This window comes from Pinus tabuliformis, chromosome 3_1, assembly GCF_031772625.1.
Source record: "Pinus tabuliformis cultivar Carrire ecotype Pingquan chromosome 3_1, CPIR1, whole genome shotgun sequence".
Classification (NCBI taxonomy): Eukaryota; Viridiplantae; Streptophyta; class Pinopsida; order Pinales; family Pinaceae; genus Pinus; species Pinus tabuliformis.
The window spans coordinates 128,251,210-128,266,321 of record NC_142301.1 but is presented as its reverse complement, the minus strand read 5'-3'; the positions used below and the strand labels follow the sequence as shown (position 1 = coordinate 128,266,321).

Below are 15,112 nucleotides of genomic sequence, written 5' to 3'. Positions count from 1 at the left end.
TATTGAATGCAAGTTTCTTTGGACTTTTCTCGGCCCAGTCCGCCTTGTTTTCATCGTTTTCCTGCCTTTGACATGTGAAAGTAGGATTTCTGAAGGAAAAAGGTTTTGCTGCCTCACCATCAGAATTCATCCGAGACAAAACTCCTGCAGGGGAGCTACTGTGACAAACAAGGCTACTCTTGGTCGCTGATAGTGGTAGGCTATTTGCTCTTTCACCCGGCGAATCAATAGCGTTATAGAGAACTGGATTTTGTTTGAACTATTGTTAATAAGCTGTTCACCAGACTGCGGGCCTTGTGCTTGGCAAATCTTCGACATCTGAGAGCTGCAAAAGCTGTTTTGGGACGTCTCCATTCCATTTTCAAGAACTGAAGCAACGTGATTGCGTTTGCCAACGTTTGCCTGAAATCAAATTGCACAGTGGGTGTTGTGGTCTAGTTGAAGAAGCAAATTGGTGCTGTTTCAGATCCGAACCAGCTAACCAAATTGTTCGTCAAGTTTCGTCCGTCCCTTTCTCGACCAAAACATTTATCGCAAGAAGGGTCGTTTTATTTATGCCCGTAACTGGATGCGGAGGAGGAAGGATTCAGAACTTTTTGCTCTGAGCAGTCGACATTGTCACCAGCATTTTCTCGACCGACGTCCATGTGGTCAGAAAGTCGAGGAACCCACTTCCCCACCATCACTTGATGAGCCGAAGGCTGCTTGACTTTCATTGGAGTCATCCTTCTCCAGATGGCTGCTGCGAATGCCAATGTTGCATTATCTGACAAATATTCGGCATGGTGCAATAAATCCACTTTTAGTGCCTGCCCTAATTGTCCATAATTGTAGTTCCAGTATACTGGCAAAGCTCCCCGTCCATGGTAGCTGACTCCAGGAGCGCAAGGGTAGACTAGGCTTGATTCACAATAAGTGTTGTCTGGGCTGAGTTCCTCTTTGTAGCATAATCCCCACTTGGTGGGCGAATCGCTAGGTGCGGTACTGGCAGCCTGGGCCATCAACGATTCACACGAAGTTTCAGTGGCAATGTGGGCGAAGAAAGCAGCGAGCTCCCTCTTCTGCACGATATCTCCGCCCGTGGTTCCGAATCCTTTGGGTTCTTAGTGGGCCGCCGCGGTGATAAAGGAATGGTAGTCCCAGAACCCTTGAGCGTGCGCCATGGGAGCATTGCGGTGGGAGAATGAGGCAATCCGATGCCTTTGAGCACACAGTAAAGGGGCTGTAGAGAGTGTGGACTTTGGGCAGAGAATATATACATTATATATATATATATATATATATATATATATATATATATATATATATATATATATATACAGCGAGAATCCGTTCATTTGGATGGATAGAGAGATATGTTTAGGAGGGACCCAATTGAATTAGAAGATGGTTGCCTACAAGTAATGCAGACACGCCTCCTCACACGTGGTATACTCAACCAAACCGAGTCAAGAGCTGAGCCGCGTGGTGGAGAAAACCAACGAGAAGTAGAAGACGAAGCATCGTGGAGAGTGTGGATTTTTGAGATTAGAGATTGACAGCGCCAACGCTGAGCAGACTGCTTCTTAATCAGCTTTTCACTTTGCAATCCAATCCAATATCCTATTCCACCCTTCACCCACCGCCACCCCGGAAGTCTGTTTTTCTGTACAATTTTGACCACTGGGCATCCTCTATACGTAAAATTCTGGTTACCCACCAGGAAGTATCGCGTGTTTTTTTAGACTTCTAGAAGCGAGGACTGAGCTCCCGGAGGCATCTGTTTTAAAGCTTGCTTTGAGCTTTCTTTTCCAGTAGTTAGTTATTTGATTCATATTGGTTGCAGAGGATTTTCAGAGTTTGATGATGATACAAGGACTGTGCTGAAGAGGGAATCTATTCTTCCATTTCCTGGGCAGCGTACTTGTTTCTTCGTGGCATAAAGAATGATCTAGCCCCAAGGCTACAAACTTGTATTTTCTGTGGTTGTTTCAGTTGAGCAGCATATCACTGTACCTGTGCTTGAAATCTTAATGAGTATAGACTATTGGAAGTGATGTTTGGTGATGTACCTCTGCTATAGAGGGTCTCAAACTTCCTCATCTCATTGGATGTGTGGCTGTGAATATATTGAAGACACTCCATATTTATTTCTCTGTCTTGGAGCTGAATACGTTGCATATATTATCACTGTGGTGTTTTCTCTGTAATTATGGAGCTTCTTTGATGTTATAACACTTATCTACAGCCACTGTTTTTCCTAACATTTGCTGGTATATTCTACTTCAGATCTCTGTTATTATTAGAGTTGATATATCAGAGGTATATGTAATCCATTCCTGTAGTTGAAGTTCGAATTTCAAAGAAGGAAAAAGTCATTTAGTTGTGCATCCATACAAAGCGTATCTTGGTATACCTGAGCATTTTAAGGGTGAAACATATCTATTGTATCTGTGTTGGAAGGACTTTGAGCCTCTCATTCTTGCTGTGAAATTTCTACAGAATTTAAAGAACAGAATCTCTGAAAGTCTGGTGATATTTGTATAATTTTGACAGTTTCAAGATATCTCAGGTTGATTTTTCCCTTTAAGCTATGGGGCTCTCTTGTGCAACTTGAAGATATTTAGCAGCTTACATTTTTCTGTGGGATTTGGAGGATTTTTAAGGTCTAGAAAAATGGCTAAGCTTGAAAGAATATTAGAGTTATTGAGAACTCTAATCATGTCCACTGCTAACAACACAGTCAAAATTAACAAAGCCTCTCTTTCAGACATTCAAACATGTCTGCAATATGCACAAGAAAAGTTAGAGTTTTTGCAGCTTGAATCACAACTGCAGCAGGAAGAATTACAGCAGTGGAGTCATCATTCTGAACCTGTTTCTGTTCAGAACAATGAAACAGACTCCTATAAACAACAAGTCAATAATGTTACAGTTCATTCAGATAAAGCATCAGTTGTACATGCAGATGCAGAAGTTCAGTCTACACTTCCCAAGCCCATCATCAGACCTTGGGAACAGCTTGTCCACAACAAGCACAGAACTGGTCTTGGATATGACAAGGACTTGTCCTTTCATATTCCAGACTACTCAAAGCCCATTCAGTTTCAGAGTGCTGGATTTATTCATGACAGTTCACCTGCTCCTCATGACAGTTCAGCTTCAGCTGTTCCAGATTCTGCCCCTCTTCCACAGCAACAACAACAACAACAAAAACAACAGATCGTGAAATGCCAACACTGTGATCGAGTTGGCCATCTGAAAGATCACTGTTTTGATCTTCATCCATGTAAGCACTGTCATAAAACCAGTCATTCTTCACACAGATGCTTCAAAAACAAACGTCCTGCAAGAACAAAGATTCATCTTGGATGGATCGCTTCTTGGCAATGGGCATCAACAGCCAAGAAGATATTCCAAACACATGTCAGAACTTGTTCCAGAGTATTGAACAGTCTTGCAGTTGAGTTTTCTCCATCATCTCACCTTGTATCTGACAGGGGGGGAAATGATGGTCATCTACAAGCTTCAAAGCCACATCAAGTGAGCCTGAGCCACAACTTGCCACACCAGTTTCAGAGTTGTAGCCAGAGACAAAGATGCCCGTGAACAAAATTGAGAACACTTCCTCTAGCAGAAGACACCAGCTTCTTGCCAGTTTTGGAAGAGTTCCAGGAATTGCATTAAGCATTCCAGAGTTGTTGGTTATCCTTAAACCATCACAGGTTGAGACTTCCCTTTTTAGGTTGAAGTTTTACCTTTTATGCGAGGTGAGACCTCCCTTTCATGGTTGAAGGTTTCCCTCTTCAAAACAATAGGATCACTTCCTCTAGCAGAAAACTTCAGTTTCTTGCCAGTTTTGGAAGAGTTCCGAGAACTGCACTAAGCGTTCCAGTGTTGGTGGTCATCCTTAAACCACCGCCCTTTATACCAACATTTCATAGAGCACATTCAGCCTAGTGCTGCCATGCATTTTTTGCACATTTTGTATTACAGCTCTCTTCTTGGACTCATACATAACCCTTCAGATTAAGGGGGGGGATGTTGGACACCTAATCCTAAAGGGTTAGTGTGGAAGCCGAAAATACTAAGTAGTCCAAGAGACCTTGGGATCTGAAACCCAAGAGTCACAACATTGTATTATAAATGTACATCTCCTGTTAATAAAAAAATGTACTCAATGATTTATCTTTCCTATTGTCTTTACTATCCATGTGTGTTTAACAATTACCCCACATCATTTTTTGATCAGATTATTGATGAGTGTGCGGGCAATGATATTTTCTCCTTCATGGACGGTTTCTTTGGTTATAATCAAATCTCTATCCGTCCTGAAGATCAGCATATGACATCTTTTATATGTCCCTGGGGTACCTTTGCCTACAAAAATATGCCTTTTGGTCTTAAAAATGTTGGAGCTAATTTCCAGCGGGCCATGTCATATGCTTTCCACGACATTAAACATATCATCGAAGCATACCTGAACGATCTAGCTGCTCGTTCTCGAAAGAGAACTGATCATCCTAGTCATCTTCGATTGGTCTTTGAGCGATGTCGATTTTATAAGATCTGGTTGAATCCTAATAAGTGTGTTTTCGCGGTTACATCTGGTCGATTATTAGGGTTCATCGTGTCAAATGAAGGGATTCGGGTTGATCCCTTCAAGGTTGAGGCAATAATTCAGTTGCCTCCCCCATCCTCAATTTGAAAACTTCAAAGTCTTCAAGGGAAAGCTAATTTCTTAAGAAGGTTTATAGCAAACTATGCTGAGATCACTAAAGGATTTATGCATTTGCTACGTAAAGGAGTTCCATTTGTATGGGACGACTTTGTGCAGTGGTCGTTCAATGCCTTGAAAAAGGAATTATTCTCTGCCCCGCTTTTGAGTCCACCAGATTATGGTAGGGACTTCCTTTTATATCTCGCTGCAGCAGAATCAACCATAGGTATGGTTCTCATTCAGGAAGACGATGCTCTCAGGGAGCATGTGATTTATTATTTGAGATGAGGCTTGATAGGTCCTGAACTTCGCTATTCTCCTGTTGAGAAGTTGGCTTTGGCAGCTGTCCATGATGTCCAGCAGTTCCGTCATTATATCTTGCTATGCAAAACTTTTTTCTTAGCGGCAGTCAATCCATTTCAATTTGTCCTTAGTAGGCGAGTGATTGGGGGTAAATATAATCGATGGATAGTCATTTTACAAGAATTTGATCTCAAATTCTTGTCCGCCAAGTCTAAGAAATCCATGGTTTTTGCTGAGTTAATCTTTGAGCTGCCTTGTGGAGAGGATACTATTTATGAGGAAAGTTTTCCCGATGAACATTTATTCCTCATCTCTTCACTAGAACCTTGGTACAGAGATATCATTGTCTATCTCCAGACTTCGAAGTTTCCCTCTACTTTCTCTAAGGATGAACGCCAAAAATTACGTCACCTGGCCAAGAATTATGTTATCAACGATGATACATTATACCGTCGAGGGGTTGATTCAATCCTTCTGCACTGTTTAACCCTAGAGGAAGCAGATTCAGTGCTCAATGACTGCCACAGTGGAGCTTATGGTGGTCATCTTTCAAGGCTTGCTACAGCCTAGCGTATCTTATGTGCCAGCTATTTTTGGCCTTCGCTCTTCAAAGATTATGTTGAAGCGATCAAATGCTGTCACCCCTGTCAAATCTATACTCGGAAGATGCACACACATCCAACTCCTCTTTTTCCTGTTGTCACTGTCGTTCCATTTACTATGTGGGGTATTGATTTTACAACTTGTAATCCACCTTCAGCGGCGAATCACAAGTACATTATCATGGCCGTAGACTACTTTACGAAATGGGCCGAGGCCATGCCCACTTATAAAAACGATAGTGAAACGACATCATTTTTCCTTTTTAATCAGATTATCTCAAGATTTGGTATCCTGAGAGAGATTGTCACTGACCATGGCAGTCATTTCCAGAATCAACTAATGTCTGAATTGGCTCTCAAATTGGGTTTTCACCAGGAACATTCGTCTCCTTATTATCCTCAGGCCAATGGACAGGTTGAGGCAATCAACAAAACTCTTAAGACAATCCTGCAAAGGACAATCAACAAAAATCTATCCAATTGGCATCTTTTGTTGTATCCGGCTCTTTGGGCATACCGAACCTTCGTAAAGACTGCTACTGGTTTTACACCTTTTCATTTAGTTTACGGGATGGAATCTATCTTTCCTGTTGAATGTGAAATTCCATCTCTTAAGTTAGCAGTTGAGCTCCTTCCAAAAACTTATAGTCTCGAAGAGTGCCTCCTTCATTTGGAACATCTCGATGAGCAGCGTTGAGATGCCGCTACAATCATTGAGGCTCATAAGAAAAGGGTTAAAACGCAGTATGATAAAGCTATCCGTCCTCGAGTCTTTTCTGAAGGTGACCTTGTCTTGGTCTATGACCAAGATAAGGACACCTTGGGGACAAGAAATTTTAAGCATATGTGGTATGGTCCATTCATTATTAAACGAGTTTCAGAAAAGGGGCGTATGAGTTAATCGATTTTGAAGGAAACAAGTTGGCGGAGCCTCGAAATGGGCTCTATCTCAAGAAGTACTTTTCTTAAGTAGTAACTAGGCAATGGATTCTTTGTACATTCTGTATATTTGTACATATCTCATCGAGAGTTTTTGATATCGACACTTTTTGGTCTGCTACGACAGGTGTTGATGGATGACTTGGTCTATTTTGGATTCGCTGATGGTGCTAGTCAGCACACTCGGAACCTTGCTTCCGCAGCTTGGGTACTCTACTATCCAACTGATCAATTGATGGTGTCAAGGGGAGTATGCATTGGTCCCGCTTCAAATAATATGGCTGAGTATACTGCTGTCATTAATTTACTATTCGAAGCCATTTCTTTTGAAATCGATTCATTAGTAGTCTATCTTGATTCACAATTGATAGTGTCATAATTGAATAACATTTATCGGGTAAGGGATCCATGTTTATATCGCCAGTATTTAAGGGTGAGGTTGTTGCAAAGATCATTTACTTACATTAATTATTTGCACATTCCAAGATCTCATAATTGGTTAGCTGATTCTATTGCTAATCAAGCATTAGACTGGCACATCAATCATTCATCACAATAAAAGTAAACATCAAAAAGTCAACTGTATATATATATATATATATATATATATATATATATATATATATATATATATATATATATATATATATATATATATCATAAAACATCTCGAGTGTACATAAGTGTGTCCAAAATAATATACAAAATTGGGACTCAAATGCTCATAATCATGTCTAGTACATCTAATGCCCCGGCTCAGGATGAGCGGCTAAATAAGCAACTATCGCATTGGCCACACGCCTAAGAGTGCGAACCCAATCTCGTGGCATGCCAACCACATGACGTTGCATATCTTCAGGGAGATCCTCTATGGCTGCCATCAGTACTCAATGAGTTAGTCTCACCAAGTGCTGCTGAACTGTGTGTAGTAGTCACTCTGTATCTGCAACTGCCTCTTCGGCCCCTCAGCCGCGATGTCCATGCCGTGGGAACCCATCTAGTCGTACCAGCCCAATATTTGGAACATGATCATCATATTAACCATTTGAATCCTTTCAATTTTTTATTTTTTTTTAATTTAGCATTATATTTGAAAAATCACAAAAAATCATAAAATAAAATAAAATAAAAAACACTTACCTATGTCACCCCATGCTGCGGTCAGTGGTAATACTAGATCGGGATCTCCTCGGAAATCCAACCCAGCATAAGGGTAGTCGTCTATGGCATTGATCATCTGCTCCCACCAGGAGAAGAAGTCATCATCAAATGCAGTCCATGGGATATCCCCACCTCTTAGACGTTTCATCAAGTCAGCTCACCTACCCATTCGTGGATCTCGTGGGGTGTTGATCGAAACTGGCACTCTAGGACGAAGTGTCGGGACCCTCTCAAAGAAGAAAGAGCACAAGATAGTTCCGTATCCGAAGTTTTTGGTCTGTCCCTTCTTAATAGAAGTAAGCTGGCTCTTCAGGTTGGTGAGAAGAGGAGTACACCAATCGAATACGGTGGTGAGACAGTCAACTGCCAAGCTCATGGCTAGCCGTGATGCCTGATGCAAAGAAGCTGATCCGTTCACTCTAGCTATGGTGAACAGGATTATCCTCAACGATAGACTCTCCACATGTTTGATTGGAATTTGACTTCCAACCTTTTCAGGATGTCCCGGGCAATAGATATGAACGTAGTCCTCGATCAAGAGACTGCCTCGAGACCTGCCCGTGGAATGTACCACCTCTCCCCTCCGAGAAAGGCCAGTGATGAAGTAAATATCTTCAACTTCTATTCTGAGCGGCATCTGGTCAATCATAAATGCGTCATCCTCGATGCTCCAATAGTGAATGAGCATTTCCAGCAGGTGATTGTTTGCTTTCATATTTGGCAATTTCAATAATTTTAGCAAACCACATCCCCATAATGCATCCAAAGCATTAATATTGTTCATAACCTCATTATCCACTACGGCATGCTCTCTTTCTCTCCAAGTGATCGGCATCCTGAAGAAAAAATGAATTTAGATCGTTAGTTTTTTGTTTAAAGATTTCGCGGCGTATACGCGAGTCCGCTTTACACATAGTCGCATGTAGGGCCTGCGTATATGCAGGTTTCATATATCCAACCCACGTATAATCCGCGCAGAAATTTTTTACAAAAAATCCAACGGTAAAACTTAAATTAAAAAATTGTAAAACTAGTCACAATTGGATACAAAACAAGTCTAAGGGTTACCTGGTGAATTTGGAAGAAGTTGAACGATTGAATTCAGCGTATGGAAAAGTTTGCTCCTTTTGCTCCTCCTTTTCTCTCAAACTCAAATGGTGAAAATGGTGAGTCCAAAAAACTATTTATAGGCTTTGAAAATGAAAAGTTTTTTAAAAACTTGATTTTGTTTGGTCTCATGTAACTTTTAACTTGGGAGATGGGAATGTCGAGAATGGTTTGATTTTCAGGACATTTTGGACGCTTTTTCGATAGTTTCGAGACGGTTCCATGACTGCTGACCCGTCATGGCAGGTATCATTTTCTCACTAGCATATAGGTTAGGGAAGCCATTTTTCCGTTGCATTATGCATACTAGCCTCCATTTGTCGATACACTTGCCATAGGGTCGATCCCATCGTGTTATGGTTCGTAAACCACCTTCACTCGCCGATTTTTAAATCATGACACGATGGTAGAGCCATCCTTTTCATGGGCATCGTAGTTAGCACCTCACTAACATTTGTTGCCCATGCTGCTTTGATCTGAATAGGCTCGGGAGTCCTCTGTAGTCCCACCATGACTTATGCAATGAAGCCTCATTCCTCTTTGCTTCTTCGCTTCGTTCTGGCCTTATACCCTAGAGGCTCCTTGGTATTGAGTTGTACTACTACATCGCATTTTGACCATTTTCACCCTTTTGGCCTTAATCCGGCTTCACTTGGACTCGTGTTTAAGCCAACTTTTGACCATGACTACTGCGAAATCAAACTTGCATGCCCTTGCCTTCTGCAGCTTGACACACCTTGATCTGTGGAAGGAACCCACCTTTGAGTGTCTTTGATCAGTTTTCACCTCCCTACATTGAGCATAGGAATGTTCCAATACCAAGAACTAGATCACCTGTTTCACCGACACTCGTTCTTTCCACTGTACTATAGCATTCTGTTATTCTTTTTCCAGCTTAAAGAAAAAGACAAAAAAAAATTATATATTTCAAAAAAAGAGCGGGAATAGGACAATATTTCCACTTATTGTTGGCAGCTAGAGTCAATCATGTCGCCCTTGAACAAAGCACTCAAAGCAAAGTCTCCTCCATTTGGGTGGGATTTAGTTTGACTTAGGTAAGCCTTAACCTTGTTATTGAGTCAGTTCTCCCCCAATTGGTTATCTCTTCCAATCATATGGAGGGTTCGTTCGTGCCTCTTGCATGGAAAACTTATACAGAGTCATCATATGCTGCCAAATAGTCATATTGAGTCGTGCTTTTGTTCAAGGGAAGTTAACCTGAGTCGGTCTCTCTGCGGTGTCTCTTGACTCATTTTTCAGTTGGCCATCCCTAGTTGTTAGTATCTTGTCTATCATCACATCAGCTATATTGATCCTTTACTCGTGCCGGTTTGAGAAGGTCCCCATTGACTTCTTGCTCACGAGTCTTGTCCTTATCGACGATGACATCTTGCTCTGAGGACAAGCCTAGAGCTACACCCTGGCCCTATTTTCATTATTGATAGGTCACCTTGTGCTCAACATCGATCAGTATCATGGGTCTTTGACTGAGTGGTTTCCCTTGTGTTCGACATCAACTTACATTATCACACATTGGGATTCGTGTAGTACCTTGGTTTCCATTTGACCCTATTGGTGGATACCTTGCCTCTGTGTCAGCTTTCATTATTGGTTAGTTCAGAGGGTTGGTAGAGGGAATAACTCCCCTAGGGCTTTTTGGGTGAAACCCTAGCAGACTGAAAGTTGTCTATTCAAAGAAACATGCATTCATACAGTCATTATGCTATTATAAGAAAATTCTATGATAAGGGTACGTACCTTCGGTCCTACGTTTGAGAAGGCCTTTAGGGTCCAAACCCTTCTTGGAGTTCCCTTCTTCTCTTTTGTCCTACAAAACAAATAATTCAAAGAACACAGCAATACATGGACAAAAACTTATAAAGAAACCATCTTCATGTTATAAAGAAAGGTAGTTAGTTATGAAATCCAAATAACCATTTACACATGAATTCAAAACATGAATATCATTAACATAAAGAAGATTCATTTCGGAAACCAAGACATGTGTTTCTTTTATTATAGACAAATAAAGTACATAAAAAGGAATATGTTCACCTGAGTCACCTTCAACAGGCTCCAAGCAAAGCTTCCTTTCAGATCCGTTCCAGCCTTAAGCCTCTAACAAAACTCCTTCCATGAATCTCTCCATGATGTCATAAATGGTGGATGAACATCAACACACAAGGAAACAAAGGTTTCCTGTACAAAATGGGGGAAGTGCAGAAGGCACAAGGGACTTCAGACCTGGTCAAGGGAAAAATCTCAGCATAATAACCTTTCTCTCTATTCTCTCCTTTAGGCCTTCCCTTTGAGGTCTTTTTATACCATCTCCAAAGTAGTTTTTTAGTTAGGAGTTGGTTGGGAATAGTTGGGCCACAGGCACTAACAGGTGATCAGCAGGTAAAACCCGCGATCTCCGCCCGAAAAGAAGGAATTTTATATATTTTTTTTAAGTGTTTTAATACATACACGCGGGTTGGATATACACAGACCCGCGTATACACGCGTTTAACTCTGGGCAATGTCGCGTATAAGGGATAAAACACTGTTTTAAAAATTTTAGGACCAGGTCTGGAAGGAGGGGTTGCCCTAGGCCATGAGTACAACATCACAAACCATAAGAGTGAGATTTGGAGCTATAACAGATGCCCCCTAATATATGAGGTCAGAAGGGGTACATGATGGCCGAAATATATTATGCGAGTACATGGAAAGGAAGTCTGTCAAAAACCGAGGAGGACTTCACCAGAATTCAGCCTGCCAAGCCACCAAAGGAGTTCAGAAAGAAACATTGTCTGAGGCGGGCATACCCATGCTCAGAAAAAGTAAAGCATGTCTGCATATCAAGTACAAGCGGATCCACTAAGTATACAAGTATAAATGACTGAAAGATACATAATGGATCATCTGATCATAATGAACAAGTACATGTCTGAATATCACATATAAGATTGTCAATGATGCTGAAAGATGCAAGGGATCACTGATATCAAAAACTGATCCCAAAAGGTACCAATTGAACATGATGGAATAGGATGGTACTACACTGCAAACTCAGGTGCAAGCATATAGAATGTCGTCATGACTGACTGCAACATATAAAGTGGAGTGGTATCAACTAGCAGCAACAGGAGAAACTATCAAGTGAACCAATGAATGCTGATACAACCTGAGGTCTTCACCGACCGCCGTGGTACATTTCTACACCATGGGAATAAATAATCTGAAGTCGACCATGTGAGAAATCATTTGATTACCGGCCATTGATGTATACCGTTAACAAACGCGAGGCTACTCACCGATAATGATAATGAGCGTCAAGGTACCCAGTACAATCTAACAAGTGTGAATAGATGAGCTGGAGTCGAACACCTGTAAGAATCTATCGATCAGGAGACAATGATGGTTTCCCACTATTGATAGTGAAGGATCTGCCACTAATGACTGCAAACCCCAAGGTACTGCCAAATGGACTCTAGATCTTTGCCCCAGAGCAATGAGTCGGAGTCGATAGGGAAAGATCCGCTAGAAGGAAGGCATTAAGGCATCCTTCATCAATCTAGCGCGAGTGTAACCCGTAGGCCAATAATGTGGAAGGAATCGGACGAAAAAGATGTAGTAACCCAACCGAAGTACGTTTCCGGCGTACACAAGATGTAGCTAGCGCACGGCAGAAACCCTCTGAACCAACCAATAATGAAAGCTGACACAGAGGCGAGGTATCCACCAATAGGGTCAAATGGAAACCAAGGTACTGCACGAATCCCAATGTGTGATAATGTAAGCTGATGTCGAACACAAGGGAAACCACTCAGTCAAAGACCCATGATACTGATCGATGCCGAGCACAAGGTGACCTATCAATAATGAAAATAGGGCCAGGGTGCGGCTCTAGGCCTGTCCTCAGAGCAAGGTGTCGTCGTCGATAAGGACAAGACCCGCTAGCAAGAAGTCAATGGGGACCTTCTCAAACTGGCACGAGTAAAGGACCAATATAACTGATGTGATAATAGACATGACACTGACAACCAGGGATGGCCGACTGAAAAATGAGTCAAGAGACACCACAGAGAGGCCGACTCAGGCTAACTTCCCTTGAACAAAAGCACAACTTAATTTGACTGTGTGGCAGCATATGATGACTCTGTATAAGTTCGCCATGCAGGAGGCACGAACGAACCCTCCATATGATTGGAAGAGATAACCAATCGGGGGAGAACTGACTCAATAACAAGGTTATGACATACCTAAGTCAAACTAAATCCCACCCATGCAGAGGAGACTTTTGTTTTGAGTGCTTTGTTCAAGGGCGACACGACTGACTCTAGCTGCCAACAATAAATGGAAATAATGTCCCGTTCCCACTCTTTTTGGAATATTTAATTTTTTGTCTTTTTCTGTTAAGCCGGAAAAAGAATAAAAGAATGCTATGGTACAGTGGAAAGAATGAGTGTCGGTGAAATAGATGATCTAGTTCCCGGGAAAGGAACGTTCCTATGCTCAATGCAGGGAGGTGAAAACTGGTCAGTGACACTTGTCTAGTCAATTTAATGTCTTAAATTTCTCTACATAAATTATCAATCCAGGTATCGTAAGTTGATGAAGTGTGGTGCACTATATGTGCTTAGTTAACCTTTCTCTTACTTCGTTGTTTTATAGTTTATGTTGTTTTTGGGGTTTTGTTCTAACATGCAATAATCAAATAATGAGAAAATGACTATGAGACCAAGTATCCTTGCTGCAGCAAAAGGACAAGATGATTCTATCACGTCATTAGTTCATTAGAAGGCTATGTGCATCATTAATCTACAATCAACTTGAAAGCATGCAGTAATTCAAACTGTACATTAAACTTGCAAAGAAAGAGCTTGAAAGAAATAACTTGAAATGAAACTGAAAGCAAAGCATAAAAACCACTTTCTAATGGCACTAGTCACTACTCATGCTGCTGCAATAAAAAAAATAAGAAAAACCACTTTAAAGACCAATTATAATGTTCATTTCTTCCTAACACTCTGCTTTCAACATATAGTACTATGTGAAACACGATTAAGAAGTAGTTAGATATAAGTCTAAAAAGTAATCAAGCTCTAAGATGACAAATTATAACACCACTTTGCCTTTCTCCAACATTCTGCTTCCAACATACATTGTAATGTGTAACAAGTGAAGAAAAAGTTAGTGATATAAGTCAAAAACTACTCAAAGCAAGCTGTGATTTATTAGTATTCTGATCTCTTAGAGATGAACAACTTATGATAAGGAGACCATCAATATGTTAGCATACAACTTGAGAAACTAAAATTAGAAATCAAGCTAGAAAAACAAAATAAAGGCAGCAACTTATGAATATGACAACTGAAAATACCATTAGAGATAAAGAAAATACAACAAAGACACACAATCCCGGGAGAAAATAAAATGCAGTAATTCAAATTGTACAAGGCAGGGGCCCCCTACTACCTATGAAATCAAAGCAAAATTAAACACACTTGCATAAATTAAAATTGCATGAATGAAAATCTAATCTACCTTACATTCTACAAAGCAATATTTACAAAATGAAATCTAATCTACTTACATCCTAATATGCTCCATGACATCTACTTCACATCTCCTTCCATGTTGAGAACATCAAAGCTTTATTCAATTTCTTCAAAAGTACAAAGTACAAAAGCTTTCAAAAGCCATGGAACTAACAAGCTAAAAGGACTAAGAAAAGACTAAAGGAAAGACTAGCAAATGAAAGAGAGAGATCTCCTATTTATACAAAAATATGAGAGCCATCTCATTAATGATAGTCCATGAATCTCTCCCTCTACCTCTAGAGTCCTAATCAAAATAGGAACTGATAAGACACATGTCTTTTTAGAGTTACAATACAATTAGGAGATGTGACACATATCCTCATGATCCCATGATTCTTTCCAACCAAATTCGAATTTGGCCTTAGAGTGCCACATAAGGGTCTTCTAGAAGCCTCCTTTCAACCTACACATGTCAACAAACTCAACCCATTTGTTAGGTATAAGCATATGCACATTATTTTCTAATGTTTAACCACAAATTCACTTAAAAGGCTTAGAAATAATAAAGATTGGAAAAACATAAAGGTGGCCCAATGATAATGAAAGTGGGATGAATGTGGTGACATAGTAGTGAAATGGAGGTGAAATGGAAGTGATATAATGGACATAATAGTGAAAGTGTAATGCAAATGAATGACATTTTCAAGACTCAACATACCCCCCAACTGAAGCTATTGCATGTCCTCATGCAATATATATTACATTAACTCTTT

At 40.6% G+C, this 15,112-nt stretch overlaps 1 pseudogene; it reads right to left on the bottom strand.

Moving 5' to 3' along the window:
- Positions 1 to 548: 548 nt before the first annotated feature.
- The window catches only part of LOC149186096 (chitinase-like protein 1 pseudogene), a 188,753-nt pseudogene continuing 174,189 nt past the window's right edge, over positions 549 to 15,112 (bottom strand).